The sequence below is a fragment of the Protopterus annectens genome, chromosome 7.part0 (assembly GCF_019279795.1).
Source record: "Protopterus annectens isolate FY-2018-M chromosome 7.part0, PAN1.0, whole genome shotgun sequence".
Lineage (NCBI taxonomy): Eukaryota > Metazoa > Chordata > Ceratodontiformes > Protopteridae > Protopterus > Protopterus annectens.
The window spans coordinates 614365994-614381996 of NC_056739.1; positions in this window are offsets into that span (position 1 = coordinate 614365994).

Below are 16003 nucleotides of genomic sequence, written 5' to 3' on the forward strand. Positions count from 1 at the left end.
GAGCACAGGAGAATAATATCCTGATAAATCCATCAAAAACTAAGTATGTGAGATTTGAGAGGTATAAATAGACAGATGAATATTTAATACACCACACAGTGATTGAAACTGTAGATTCATTTAAGGACCTGGGTGTATGGGTAGATCCAGCTATGATTTTTTTCTAATCATATCAATCAATTGGTTAATGATAGATTTATAAAGTCTAGGAAATCAGAAACGATGAAGTCCTTGTTTGTTAATTACATTAGAACCAAACCTGAGTATGGAATAACAATATGGAAACCTTATAAGAAAACAAGCAAGAGTGAATTGGAAAGAGTACAACAGAAATATACCAAGGGCATTGATGGATGTGAAAATTTAGTTATTATGAAAGACTAAAATATCTGAACTTGTATAATGTGTCATACTGATATTTAAGAGGAGATCTTAATCAGGTCTGTAGGGCATTAAGAGAACTACCTTTGGGAATGTTTGGGATTATCAAAAGGAAGTAAAGAATTATCAGACAACCAATGTAAAAGACTATAAGAATGAGAAGTGTACTAAATGTTTCTCTCAGAAAGCAGCTGATGGTTGGAACAGACTACCAAACTTCATTAAAGTAAACTCTAGTTTAGACAATTTTAAAAATAGCCTGGAGACTTATGGGAACAACTGTTTTGGTATATTGGCAGGCTAGAGGGACATTAATGCCCATGTCTGAAATATTTGTATGTATGTATGTATGTGTGTATGATCTTCATATTTCCCTACATATATGAGCAATCATATAATACAGTTAAAACTGCATATGTCATATCAAAGCTCACAAATGGGTGATCAAAATGCTGTTATCAGTATGTGTGTAGCTTAAGTCATTACTAAGATATTGTACGTTGTTTGCAAATATTACAGAATGAATATTTCCTTTGTTTATTTTGGTTTATAAAATCTAATTTAAGACTTATAATTTTATAAAAACTTCCAGCTTGGACTTATTTGTGCTAAACAGTTTTGTAATTTACATTTTTTTAGTAAAACTTATGGTTCCAAATATATGAACATTTGTTAGAAATGTAAGGATATAACTCGATTTATTAAATAACTCAGGTTAAAATCATTCGAGGGGAAGAGTATGAACACTCAGAGCTCCATTGCAGTATCTAAGATATAAGTTCAACCACTGCCTACATTTAGTCAGCATCTGTGAATGATGAGGAAGAGGTGGGAAAACTGCATGGTATATGGTAAAACTAAGGGTCAAACTGAAGAGGGAATTTTGTATAGGTTCTGAATTGGATTCATAGTGACTCACTGAAGGCAATTTTGGTAATTGTAAATACATTGAAAAAAATGGTCTCCAAAACTACCTTTAACCAGCATCATGAGGAAAGTATTTTTGGACCCCCCCCCCATATCCATATATACATCAATTCTAGGGTTGCGCAACAGTGGAGAAAAAGGCAAACTCCATTGTCACCAATTGAAGTTTCAATGAACGATCATAAAAACTACCTTTGGTGACCTAACATGCTCACCCTGAATTCTTCTGAGTCCTTACCAACTGGTTAATTTCCAGAAATGTTTATAAAATCTTTAAATAACTTTAAAAGCACAGTCTTGAAAGGGCAGAACATTCAGGGGAAATAATGTTAAGTATAAAAATTAGTTTTTGATGGCTGGAAGTTCACACATAATAAGACAAACCTTATTTTAGTGAAAAATTGAAACCCATCATATACTTCTTTTATAACAATACTAAACGTCCTATTAGATTATTGCATTATGATTTAATCATAAGACAGTTTTTCCTCAGGATATTAGTGTGTAGTTCACAGAGACAAAAACTCTTACATAGTAATCCCATATTTAAATATTTGTAAATTTTCTTCATCAGCATAAATGTCTCTTTTTGCATCTACATTAAGAAGAACTGTCAACATTCCATCATCCAAACTATAGAACAACATCAAACATTATTTGGTGCATTTATTCATCTTTGGCATATGAAGAGTTGTATGAAAGGTTGGACACTAAGGAGGGAGAAAAGGACCTGTATCGATTGGGTAGACAGAGGGACCGAGCTAGTAAAGATGTGCAGCAGGTAAAGCTGATAAAGGATAATGAGGGAAACATACTCACAAGCGAAGAGAGTGTGTTGAGGAGATGGAAAGAGTATTTTGAGGGGTTGATGAATGAAGAGAATGAGAGTGAGAGAAGGTTGGATGATGTAGGGATAGTGAATCATGAAGTACAATGGATTAGCAAGGAGGAAGTAAGGATAGCTATGAAGAGATTGAAGAATGGATAGGCTGTTGGCCCAGATGACATACCTGTGGAAGCATGGAGGTGTTTAGGTGAAATGGCAGTGGAGTTTTTAACCAGATTGTTTAATGAAATCTTGGAAAGTGAGAGGATGCCTGAGGAATGGAGAAAAAGTGTTTTGGTACCGATTTTTAAGAATAAGGGTGATGTGCAGAGCTGTAGTAACTACAGAGGGATTAAATTGATCAGTCACAGCATGAAATTGTGGGAAAGAGTAGTGGAAGCAAGGTTAAGAAGGGACGTGATGATTAGTGATCAGCAGTATGGTTTCATGCCGGAAAAGAGCACTACAGATGCGATGTTTGCTCTGAGAGTGTTGATGGAAAAGTACAGAGAATGTCAGAAGGAGTTGCATTGTGTTCTTGTAGACTTAGAGAAAGCATATGACAGGGTGCCTAGAGAGAAGTTGTGGTATTGTATGAGGAAGTCAGGAGTGTCAGAGAAGTATGTAAGAGTGGTACAGGATATGTATGAGGGTAGTGTAGTGTGACAGCGGTGAGGTCTGCGGTGGGAGTGACGGATGCATTTAAGGTGGAGGTGGGGTTGCATCAAGGATCAGCTCTGAGCCCTTTCTTATTTGCAATGGTGATGGACAGGTTGACAGACAAGATCGGACTATGATGTTTGCAGATGACATTGTGATCTGTAGTGAGAGTAGGGAACAGGTGGAGGAGACCCTGGAGAGATGGAGATATGCTCTAGAGAGAAGAGGAATGAAGGTCAGCAGGAATAAGACAGAATATATGTGTGTGAATGAGAGGGAGGATAGAGGAATGGTGAGGATGCAAGGAGTAGAGGTGGTGAAGGTGGATGAGTTTAAATACTTGGGGTCAGTAGTTCAGAGTAATGGTGATTGTGGAAGAGAGGTGAAGAAGAGAGTACAGGTGGGATGGAGTGGGTGGAGAAGAGTGTCAGGAGTGATTTGTGACAGACGTGTACCTGTAAGAGTGAAAGGGAAGGTCTACAAGAGGGTAGTGAGACCAGCTATGTTATATGGTTTGGAGACAGTGGCATTGACAAAAAGGCAGGAGTTTGAGCTGGATGTGGCAGAATTAAAGATGTTAAGATTTGCACTGGGTGTGACGAGGGTGGACAGGATTACAGATAAGTATATTAGAGGGTCAGCCCATGTTGGAAGGTTTGGAGAGAAAGCCAGAGAGGCACAATTACATTGGTTTGGGCATGTGCTGAGGAGGGGTGCTTAGTATATTGGGAAAAAGATGCTAAGGATGAAGCTACCAGGTAACAGGAAAAGAGGAAGGCCTAAGATAAGGTTTATGGATGTGGTGAGAGAGGACATGCAGGTGGTTGGTGTGACAGAGCAAGATGCAGAGGACAGGAAGAAATGGAAACAGGTGATCTGCTGTGGCGACCCCTAACAGGAACAGCTGAAAGAAGATGATGATTCATTTTTATATAAGATTTTATTAAACTTTTTTTGTTACTGAAACAGACTTTGGAATGGGACAGGAGAACCAATAATGGTCCAGTCAGAAGGACAAGGTACATACATTTTTGTCTGAGGTAGTAATACATTTATTCAATAATCTGCTTAAATAATATGGAAGGAATTCACCAAAATAAGAATTGTTTGTATTTATTTTGATAAACTGCAATGGCTAAAGAGCCAAAACAACGCCTAGCCATGAAACACATATATTACTGAAGAACCTCAAGTGAAATGCAATATCTGAAAATGTAGAAGAAGGTGGTCAACCCTTAAAAGAATACAATATTTGTCATGTGATGGATTACAAGTTCCTTTACTAATGTAGATAGTCTATGCATAATAGGGTGCTTTGGCTATTTTAGTATGTCCTTGGCTATTTTAGTATGTTTATTATTTCATTAATGTTGGCTATTTCATACCAGCTATAAGCAACTCAGAAATGCAGATCATCAGGATATAATGACCTGTTGTTAAACTTAAAAAAATAATAAGCAATAAGCTTCAGACTTCTATGTCAATGAGATATTGGTATAAAAACTATAACTAAGGCATTCAACATGGTAGTGTCAAAATGGGGGCATCAGATACAACTGCTTTGCAGGCATTTAAATTTGGTAATGTCATCTCAAAAGGTCATGCAGCTCCATTATGTTAGGGTTAACAGTGGATTTCATGGATGTGTTATTATTATTTTAGTAGACAATTCAACTATTACTGTCCACCCTTTTCTGGATTAGCCCATAGCATTGTATACCAGAGAGCTATAATGTATAGGCACTATATTATTATTGACCTGTAAGGTCATAAATCATTTGATAATAATTTGCATGCAGTAATAAAATACAAGAAAAGGCCTGATGCCAGGAACTAGCACTTGTGATTAAATACCGTAAAGACAGAAAGGTGTGTAATTTATTCACAAAAGGTTAGTATACTTTGGGGTATCCAGAAAAGTTAGTTGTGTAGCTGCTACTAGGACTGTACTATTATGGTCTCAAAGTGTTACACAGCTCACTAACAATTAGGCAGCTTGCAAGAGCTTCATGGATCAAAAGGTCATTAGTGGCTCACTTCCACATCTCTAGAGGATTGAAAGCTCTTTAAGGACTCACTTCCACATCACTGGAGGATTAAAAAAATCTCTTTAGCGGCTCACTTCCACATCTCTGCAGGATCAAAAGGTTAGGGTTTAGCATCAGGATTAAGATATTTACCTCACAGTAAAGAGTGGAACAATTTGATTCTCATTAAGGGGAATTTGGTAAGGTCCAGAATGGTAAACAGTGGCAGCTAGCCTAGTACTTACTTCTGAATCTAATGGCTCACTTCCACATCTCTGGATTGTTAAAATGAAGAACATGATCTTAACCTACTTTTACAATAGCTGATTCCATACAAACTGATCTGCAATACCACTATAACCAAAACCATGATTTTTGGTACTAGGAAAAGCTTTCCCATGTGCCTAAACAACAGAAGATACTTTGCAGCAATAACAAACTTACTGAAACCACCCCTCATTTCAAGTACCTAGAAACCTCACTTGATTAATCATGTAGCTTTCAACTCTTACATTAAGTGAATAAAATAAAAAAACAACAACTCCTTGTTCTTCTAGGTCAGGAAATTTTACTAGCACAATTTGAATACAGGATCCCTATTTTAACAGACACCTCAAAAAAATCTGCTCTGCAAATCACATCTAATAGCACTTTAATAATAATAGCAATAGTAATACTACTACTACTACTAATAATAATAATAAATAGTAGTAATGATAATAATAATTTATCATGTTGGCTCCCAAAGAGAACATGATTGCAATTTCATCTGTAATGCAAAATGGTTGCCCATATTACAAACATGTAAACTGTAATACCAAAAAGCATTCAGCTGCTTTGCAAGCTGACTTGACAAAAAAATACTGCTTATAGCCTATGATTACAATCTACCTGATCTGTAAGCATGCTATGAGACAGAATCCACATCACCAAGCAATGCATCTCAAATGCAGGACCACCTATGATTACAATCTACCTGATCTGTAAGCATGCTATGAAACAGAATCCACATCACCAAGCAATGCATCTCAAACGCAGGACCACAGTCTTGGAAAACTCTACCAACATGCCTAACAGAAATGTCATCCTTCAAGAAACTCAGAACCCAACTTAAAACACAAGATACCTGCAAAAACAAGCCACCTGCAACCATTATCAAGCACAGGGTATATTTAACATGAGTATCAAAACAACCCCCCAAACTATTCCTTTCCTTCCTCCAAGTAGTGTAGCCATTAACAGCTAAATACCCTTCACTACTAATGCCTCCTCAATTTTTGCTTCTCATTACACAAACCTCCCCTTCTCAATCCATCCATTTCTCAACTTTCTATTTTTCATTGATTCTTCCCTTTCCTCTGTTATTTCCCCTTTTCCGGTTTTGTTATACATATTATTTTATATGTAGTATCTTAGAACCAGAGAATCACATGCTATAAACTTGGCTGTATTCTCCAATGTATACATGTATACAATTAATCCGATACAGTTCAGAATGACACTCATTTTTTTTTAATATTGTTCAGAATTCTACACTAGTGCTTTTTGTAGTGTCTATATTACGTGAGCAAATGGTGAAATAGTCGAACATGTAATAGTCGACCCGTAATAATCGAACCACCACTGTAGTACGATCTCGGAGTTGGTATATTTAAGTAGCGGGGGTGTGGGGTGCAGGGGGAGCTTGCCTCCCTGCATAGAGCATTTAAATGGTTTGTTGGTGTGGGTTTTTCTTTTTTTATTTTCCATTCAACATTGTGGCAGTTCCATTTTGCAATGTATCATCATTTTTCATTTAGTACTTCCTGGGCTGAGCCTGGAAATGATCCACATGATTAACAAATGTAAATAAAAATAAATAAGCACTTCCCTTATCCACCTAATGCAATCAGAGCCAGATCATGGTCAAATGGAGCCCTAGGCAGGGCAATGGATCAGACCCCCCCCCCAGACAGCCATTCCAGTGTACAATTACTTGGCTATTTCTACCCAATTACCCTAAAAACTGGTCAAACCTGTCAGTGTGCATACTATTTTCTTTATGTCAGTAATGATTACAGATATTTGGATTTAATTTAAAACTGTTATTTTAAATTTATACCACAAACACTGATAGCCACTTGATAAACAATACAGTCTCAGAATGAAAACAGACTTAGCATGTACAGTAAACCTCTGCCCTTGAAACAGTATTGAAACCCACAGTCAAAGAAAATGAATCTGGCCAGTGGCAGATTAAGTTTACTTTTGAGCTCTTTTCAAATAGGCTCCCTGCACACATTTTTAGGGCCATGCATACATGCATGTGTTCTTTAATTCACTTTCCTGATTGTATTAAATTATATTCCTTATAAAATACAGTAACACGTCTTAGAGTTTGTATTTTAAATTTGTAGTTTTTAACATTTTTCCAGTAAGAAAAGAAACAAAATGTATGACCCAATAATGGCAAAAGTACAATTTTAGAACATTTCAATCATAAAAGTTCATTCAAACTTATGTTAGTCTATATGCATAACATCTGTAGAAGGAAATGTCATCTGAATAATTCCACATTACAGAGATCTGTAACTAATGAAGAAGTTGCTGGTTGCAAATAACTTTATATTTCAGTGTTTCATCAACAAATACAGTGGCTGCTGCCCTTGAAGAATAAATTGCCTATATTACATAAAAAAATGGTAAACTGGTAATATTGCAATAGGGAATGGCTTGGCAAACTGACAATAGGTTCATAGTTACTAGGCATCTCATCCAAAGGAGGACACACTTAGATGGGAAGCACCACTCCCTAAAGTTCACCACAGTATCAACAATCCATCCAAATGGTATGGAAATAGAACCCACAGCCTTCTACACCTGAGGCAAGTATACAGCCTATTTTGCTACTAACACAGCCTGCAAATTATACAGAACAAGCACTGATGGCCATTGGCTAATGAAAATAGTTGTGCATTGAAAACTGACTCAGCATGAGCAACAGTAAACTCCTCTTCCCTTGAAACTCACAGTTCCTTGAAAATGCACTGAAACTCACAAATCTTTGAAAAATGCACCAAAACTCTTAAGAAGTCTGGTAGCTGGTGTAGAGAATCCAGGCTGTTGCCTCCTGTAGCCAAGGTACAGGGCTTGAGCCTGATCAAGTTAATTAACTAACCTGCCATCCTAACCTGGGTATTTCAGACACACACACACACACACACACACACACACACACACACACACACACACACACACACACACACAGACACACACACACACACACACCTACCTTGCCATTATGTGCTTGGAATGAAAGTCTCATATAAAGAAACTCAAGCAAGTTTCAATTCCATTCATAGAAAAGAAGAAGGAGGAGAAACAGCAACAGGAATGTTTAAAATGTGTGTGCATTGCCACACGCAAAGAAGCAGGAATGTAGATGTGCATGCATTGCCACATGCAAAGAAGCAGGAATGTAGATGTGCATGCATTGACACATGTAGAGAAGCAGGAATGTAGATGTGTATGCATTGACACACGTAGAGAAGCAGAAATGTAGATGTGCATGCATTGACACATGTAGAGAAGCAGGAATGTAGATGTGCATGCATTGACACATGTAGAGAAGCAGGAATGTAGATGTGCATGCATTGACACATGTAGAGAAGCAGCTGCAATGTTATGTGTTGACACACACAGAGAAGCAGCAGGAATGTAGATGTGCATGCATTGACACATGTAGAGAAGCAGCTGGAATGTTATGTGTTGACACACACAAAGAAGCAGGAATGTAGATGTGCTTGTGCTGACACACACAGAAAACCAGCAGGAATGTAGATGTGCATGTGTTGATGCACGTAGAGTGCATTCTTATTTCTTTATTGATTGACATTTGTTAACTGAGTTAGTCCATCTGGGTTTGGGTCCATTTTCAGAGGAGACCCAAGAAGAAAGGCTCCATTAATAGACAGTTATAGAAAAATCATAATTCAAATGATTTTTTTTTGTACATACATATATGAGAGACAATAGGCAAAAAAATTCAAACAGATAAGATTTTACAGCAAGAATAAGAACATAGTAAAATGCATGCATCAGGCAATGCACACATTATTCAACCACAAAAATAACGGTGAAAAGAAAATCGACTCAAAACTTTTGAAACAAACACCTTCTAGCCCAGCTTGCTGGTGACAACCTTTTTTTTTTCATACTTAAAATACCTGGATGAAAGTGCTTAACTCTGTGGATTATATTGTGGTGTTACGTTTGGATTTTATTAAATTTTCACATCTTTTGGAACTTCTCAAGCCTATTTGTCACCACCAAGCTGGGCTAGAAGGTGTTTGTTTCAGAAATACACACATTATTATTTACATAGCAAATAAAAATTCACTAGAGAAATTTTTTATATTCATTGATTAAAGCATTAATTATTACTTTATAGAGGGTGAGATGGAGCTTATGTTGGATCTTGACAGGGGCAGGACTTGGAGTTGAGCAGATAATGCTTTAGTTCATTTTTAAACTGTAATGAGAGGTTGTTGGAACGTATGTCTAAGAGGCGTTTGTTCCAAGCAAGGGCAACCGAATGTTTGTATAGTAGTTTGCCCACAGTTTTCTTGGGATGGTATATTTCAAGTAGCTGCTGGTTAGATGTATGGAGGGTTCGAGATGGTTTATAGGTAGAGATAAAGGATGACACAGATGGGCAGAATGAAGGTTTGTAATGAATGTGATGCAGCATTTGAAATTGAGATCGTTGGGGGAGCTCGAGCCACTGAACAAAGTTTAGAGCAATGCAGTGATGAACCTTGTATGGAGTGTTTGTGATAAATTTTTCAATTTTGTGGTATGTTTGGTGGAGTTTGTTCAGGGTTGTGGTTTGAATGTTGGTGAGTACTGGGGCGCCATATAGGAGGGAGGGCAGGAGGAATGCTTGTGCTAGTATGAGTCTGGCATTGGGGGTTAGACATTTCTTGTTATGATAAAGTAATCCCAGTTTCTGGTGTATTTATTTTAATACATTGGAGTATGTGCAGGTTGAATTTGAGTTCATCATCAATGATGACCACAAGGAGTGTTGTATGGGTATTGGGTTGGATAATCGTGTTGTTAGAAGACTTGATAGCAAAGGTAGACTTATGGTCAGTAAGAGATCAGGGGAGGTAGACTAGGAGTTTGATCTTTTTGGGGTTAAGAATAAGTAGATTATCAAACAACCATTTTTCGGTGGATAGAAAGGCTTGTTGGGTTAGGGTATGGAGTTTGGAGATATTATTTGAGATAGAGATGAGTGTAGAGTCGTCAGCATACTGGATGAGAGAAGATTGATTGCAAGATGTATAGAGATCATTGGTGAAGACATTGAATAGGAGGGGACCTAAGATGGAACCTTGGGGTACTCCAGTTGGGACAGGAAGGAAAAGTGAAAAGGATGAGAACCATTTGATGGATTGTTGTCTACAGGATAGGTAGCTACAGAACCAAGCTAGGGAGGAAGAACAACACTGTTAAAAAAAAACATACATGTAATTTTTAATTTTTTTTTTTAATTAAAAATTAAATGCTGTGGCAGCCCCTGGCCAGCAGGCCATAGAAAACTGCTTAGGTTGCTTAGTGCTGAATATGGCTGTGAATGCAATGTTGTTGCATTTGTTTCTATGGCAGACACACACAATCACACAAACACCTGTTTATTCTCATAGACGTAGTTTACAGTTTATGCAAAAACCTACAAAAGCATACCAAAAAGTAATGGAAGCAAGTGACAACAGTGACAGAATAGGAAACCAGAGATAATAATTAGAAATAAAATCACTGTCTGTGGTAACATGACTGTGTTTGACATTACAGGGTAATATTTCTGTAGTGGAAGGGTGGAGTGAAAGAGTTAATCAGCATCTGTGAAACAGAAGCATTTCGAGTCATACATCAAGTGCTCCTTTAATTTTTTTTTTTTGATAAACTAGCAGACATCTTGCAATCAATATAATAATTTGGGTGGGGATGCTATTCCATGAAGAAAGACTTTTCATAGACTGCAAGAGAAAATGAGGCTTGGTTAGTTGTATGCTGGTGCTATTATACAAAGTGTAAGAGGGTTCATGTCCTATTAGTCGCAAGTGGGCAGTAGCTATTATTAAAAAGTGTGAGCCTCTTAGCCTTGGAAGTACTGGTGTAGTGAGGCTCAGGCTTAACCTGGCAAGATAAATAACTCTCAGGGCCTTATTTTCCACAGTTTGAAGTGAAGTTCTGACTTGATAATGGGAAAACCACGGGAGTAGCATATTAATGGAACTAGGTCAACAAACGTCAACAGTTACAGAATTAAAAAATCTGTAGGCAATCTTAAGTTAGACACAAACTTTTGCAATTACTCAATCAATATTATGTTAAAAGAAGAGTGTTATCTCCATAAAAATTCCAAGATATTTTTGATAATTTGTGAGTGGGATAAGGTTCCCATAAAGTTTTGTTGAATTAGGAATGATATTTTTTTTTAGCCTTTTGAATGTGTTTAACAACACATAGCAGAGTGCTTTAAATTGTTTATGGAGAATTTATTTTGAATAGGCCAGTTCCTAAATAACGGAGAAGTCATTTTGTAAGGAAGTGACCACTTGACAGATGGACTTCTGAGGTGAAATCATCAGCATAAACTATTATATTAAGATATGGCACATCACAATGAACGCTGTTTATGTGTAAAGAGAAGAAGAGTGGCCCTGGTACACATTTTTGTGAAACTCTCATGTTAATAGAACCAGATGATGAATAACCATTTCAGACAGATATGCAGAATGTTCTGTTGTAAATTATTTTTCAATTAGTGAGTCAAGGAGAGACCTTAGACTGCTAATTTAGTAAGTAAAACTGCTAATTTAGTAAGTAGAAGGGTAAAGCTAATGGTTTCAAAGGCTCCCTTGAGACTGAGAAAATAGCAACAGTCAGTTGGCTGTTTTCAATATTTGAACATATTTCATGTTAGGACAAAGATAGCAGCATGAGTGCTGTATTTTTGTTGAAAGCCATGATGGTTGCAAGAGAGACAGAGAGAGATCATAATTCTATAACTTTTGCTAAAGGGCAGATTTGCTGAAGGCCTATAGACAGCTGATCTCTTGGGATGTTGACCATTAGGTGGATGGATGATTGGGGCATACTTGGGGGATATAGTGAGAAGTGAGTTGAAAATATGAGCTGAGGGTTTGGATGCCATGTTAGGCTTAATGCTTGGCAACTTATGATGCAGATAGTGGAAGGGTAGATAGAGCTTGTAATTGATTTCACAAAACTGTTTCTCAAATTATCTTGCTAAACATAGATTTAAAGTAGAAATGTGGTAGGTAAGTGTTTTGTGTAATGGGAGTAGATGAGTGCCATTTTAAAGAGATTGAACTGGGAAGGAAGGGATGTATAGAAGAAGACATATTATTAGCAATATTATCTATTTGGCTGTGAGACAGGAGTAAGGAAAATAAGTTTGGGAATAACTTATTTGAGATAAAAGAATTTTTATGGACTTCCTGAAAGTTTCTGGATTTCTAATATGAGCGAGTGGGAGAGAACTAAAGTAATATGATTTGACTCTGTTAGTTTTGACATGGTGAGTATATGTTTAATTCTTGCAAAGCATTACATTTGGTGGAGTTAAGAGAATCATTTTCCATTCTAATCAACCATTTTTTTTTTTGATTAGTGACTTTAAGATAAGTGTAATCAAGTGAACATAGGTTCATAGGTTCATAGGTGTGTACTAGGCTAATGGCCCTGGAGCCTTTACAGGCCTAGCCCAAAGGATTACTCTGGCATCGTGCCACCCGACCTTAGTTCCCAGTGCCTCTGTCAAGTAAAGTCACTGGAGTGATCCCCGAGGTGAATTTTCTATTTCCCATCCACTCATCAAGATTTCTCTTGAAGAGGACCAGTGAGGTGCTCTGCTTGATATGCATGGGAAGTCTATTCCATAGCATGGGCTGTCTCTGGGTTATGAACCTGTCCCTCCTGCATGTTCTGTTGATTGTAGTAATGAGGTTGAGGTGTCTGGAGCATGTGGTGTGGAGGAATTGGGATTTCTTTAGATGTAGCATTTCTAACAGAGCTGGGTCAGACATGGCTTTGTAAGTCAAGCAGTGATCACCTGTAAGTAGGCAATATGAGACAGAGAATAGTTGGAGTTTTTTGAGTCTGTCCATATAGGACAAATGTTTATGGCCTAGGATCCTCTTTGTGAGGTACTTTTGCAGCCCCTTCAGTTGTTGCAGGTGTTTAGTGAGGTACATGCCAAATGGGGCATTGTACTCAATAATTGGCCTAATGAGGGAAGAGTAGAGGGAGACAATGACCTCTTTCTTCCCGGATGCAAAACCCTTAGTAATGAGATGTGCCACATAGAAGGACTTTGACCACAGTGGCAATGTGGTGGTCAAAAGAGAGGTTGCTGTCAACCTGTGTTTCCAGATCTCTTATAACTCCTTCTGTATTCAGTGGACTGCCATTGATGTGGTAATTCACGGGAACTGGGTTTTTCCCAAAAGGGATGATGACACATTTCTTGGCATTGTGCTTAAGGCCATGGTTCTGACACCAGTTGTTGGTCTCAGTGAAGCCTTTCTATAGGATGTCAACATCACTTGGGGAGTTAATAATAGCTCCCAACTTGCAATCAAACATCTGCAAACGTTGTCAGCCAGAGTCCTTTTGTGTTGGCCTGGACTTCAGAGAAGTAGATACCAAACAGGAGAGGACCCAGGACCGAACCCTGTGGGACTCCACTTGTGACTGGTCAGCAGTCTGACTTGGAGTCAGCTACTTTCACACTGTGGGTTCTACCTGTGAGCCAGTTTGCAACCCTCCTATTGACATAGGGGTTGATACCTAGCTTAGTGAGTTTTTCTATGATTCCTGAGTGGGGAATGGTATCAAAGGCCTTGGCCAGATCAGGGTAGGCTGTATGAACCACCTTACCTTCATCCACAGCTCTGGTGACTGACTCAAAGAAGTTGACCATGTTGAGCAGGCATGATCTACCCTTCACAAAACCAAACTGTGTGGGATCCAGACTTTGGAGATTCCCTATATCCTTGTTTATTAGGCTCATGATGATGCGTTCATAGCTTTGCATATCAGACTCATCAGGCTAATGGGGGCGATAGTTCCCAGGGTCTGTAGTTGCTCCTCCTTTGCATTGAGGGATGACTGTAGCAGTGCGCCATTTATAGCTTTTACAGTTCTTTTAGTAAAATAAAACAGTATCTCTTGTATAGAAATAAGAATGTTAAAGAAGATGGAATATGTGACCAGTCAATCAAAAGTAACTCACTTTCTAAGAGGGAGTCAAAGTTGTTTGGGAAAGGATCAGGGTGACAGCTCTAGGAACTGCCTTAATTGCTTTGAAAGACCAGAGAGACAGGATAAGGTCAGTGAAGATTTTAGGGAGCATTTGTAGATTAGCAAGCTTATTACTAGTGTTAGTGATAATGTCAATAAGTGAATAATCATTAGTGACAATGTTATGTCTTGCACCATTAACCATTTGGGGAGGTTGTAAGATTTATGAAATATATCAAGGGGAGCTTTGTGTGAAGAATTCCAGTTTAGGTTAGGATTGGTTCAAATTATCAGTTTACTGTTTTGGTACTGCCCATAATATCTTTAATTATGTTCTCAAAACAGAAATAAAAGCAGGGGGAGAAATGTAATTAGTGGCAACAAAGTTTTGTGTGTACTCATTAATAAATGAATTACTGACAATTGTGAGCATTCACTAGAGAGCAAGTGTTTGTAGTAATAGGAAAGGACAGAGATTAGCTTCTTTGTTAGTTTAAATTATTACTCCACCCACCTTGTTTGGAATGTGATCTGTTTTCAGTAAACATGAAGTCGTTTGAGGAAAATAGGGGCAATCCAAGATGAGTCTTCACGTGGTCATTCAGTAACTGCAAAAATGTTAGGATTATAATAGGAGGCCCAAGATTATAATTGTGCATTGTCTGAGGAAGTTGTTTTATGAAAGCGGCGAAAAGCGTTTTACTTAATTAAAAAAGTACTTGCTTCATTTAATTAACTAGTACTACGTTTTGTTTTGTATCAGCTTCGGTTTTGTGTAGTTCTTGAAAGCCGGTTGTATTTCTTTGGTTACTTGTTTGGACTTCAGTTTGTTTTGTGTTTAATGGCTTCAGGAACTTCTAGCGGGTCTAGCAGTCCGGTACTGTTTAACCCTACACAACCCTAGTCGGAACATTTGAACCTTACGGCTTTAATCAATGCCTTATCTCAACGAGTGGAAGTTCTTTCAGCTTGTTTCGATACACAGTTTTCTAACTTGGGCAATACAGATATTTCAAACAATTTCAACAGCTCAATACCGCCGGGTCAACAACATGCTGGTACCGGCAACATAGCGGGAAGTCAACAGCTCCCTCGACGTATTCCTAGTACTCAAACGCGCATTTTGGATATTGACTCTACTAACCTGAACCAGCAAAACGAATCACCTGCGAGGTGTTTACATGCCCTGAGAACAGAGGCGGGGAACCACTCTAGCATTGATGGGCTTATTGGAAGTCCACACTTCCATGAATGAATTAGTGATACGAGAAAGTTTACTTTCAATGAAAACAACAGAGATGGACTACCGGCCAACAGCGCATCTAACAAACAGGTTGGTTCCATTGATTTAACTAACCAGTTGAAACTTTTAGATGTTAAATTACTAAAACTTAAAAAGCTTCAGTTAGAAACTACCTATTTTGAACAGTGCCTGAAAGAACAAATTGTACCCAAGGGTTTAAGGCACTACCTTTATCCAACTGGTTTAATAGCTGACTCTCTTTTCCGCCTTGAATTAAACTCACTGTTTGACCAGCAAGGATTCAACCTCATTAAATTAATGGTAAAACATTACAACCTTCAAATTACACAACTTTCTAGTGAAGTTTCTGACCTCAACAACCTCGTAACCAACCACAATGACTTTTGTAGATATAAATTCGAATACGAAAGAACTTTTGCTAGTATAGACCAACTACTAGACCATTTAAAATTAAACAAAGTCAAAAAAATCAACAGAGACAGGTTGGCATATGAGGACTGTGTTGCTTATCCTAAGCCACACAGCTCACAAGTAGGGGCTGCATTATTAAATTCTATAACAAGCCATAGCAGTAACAATACCATTCACAATGACCACAGTAAT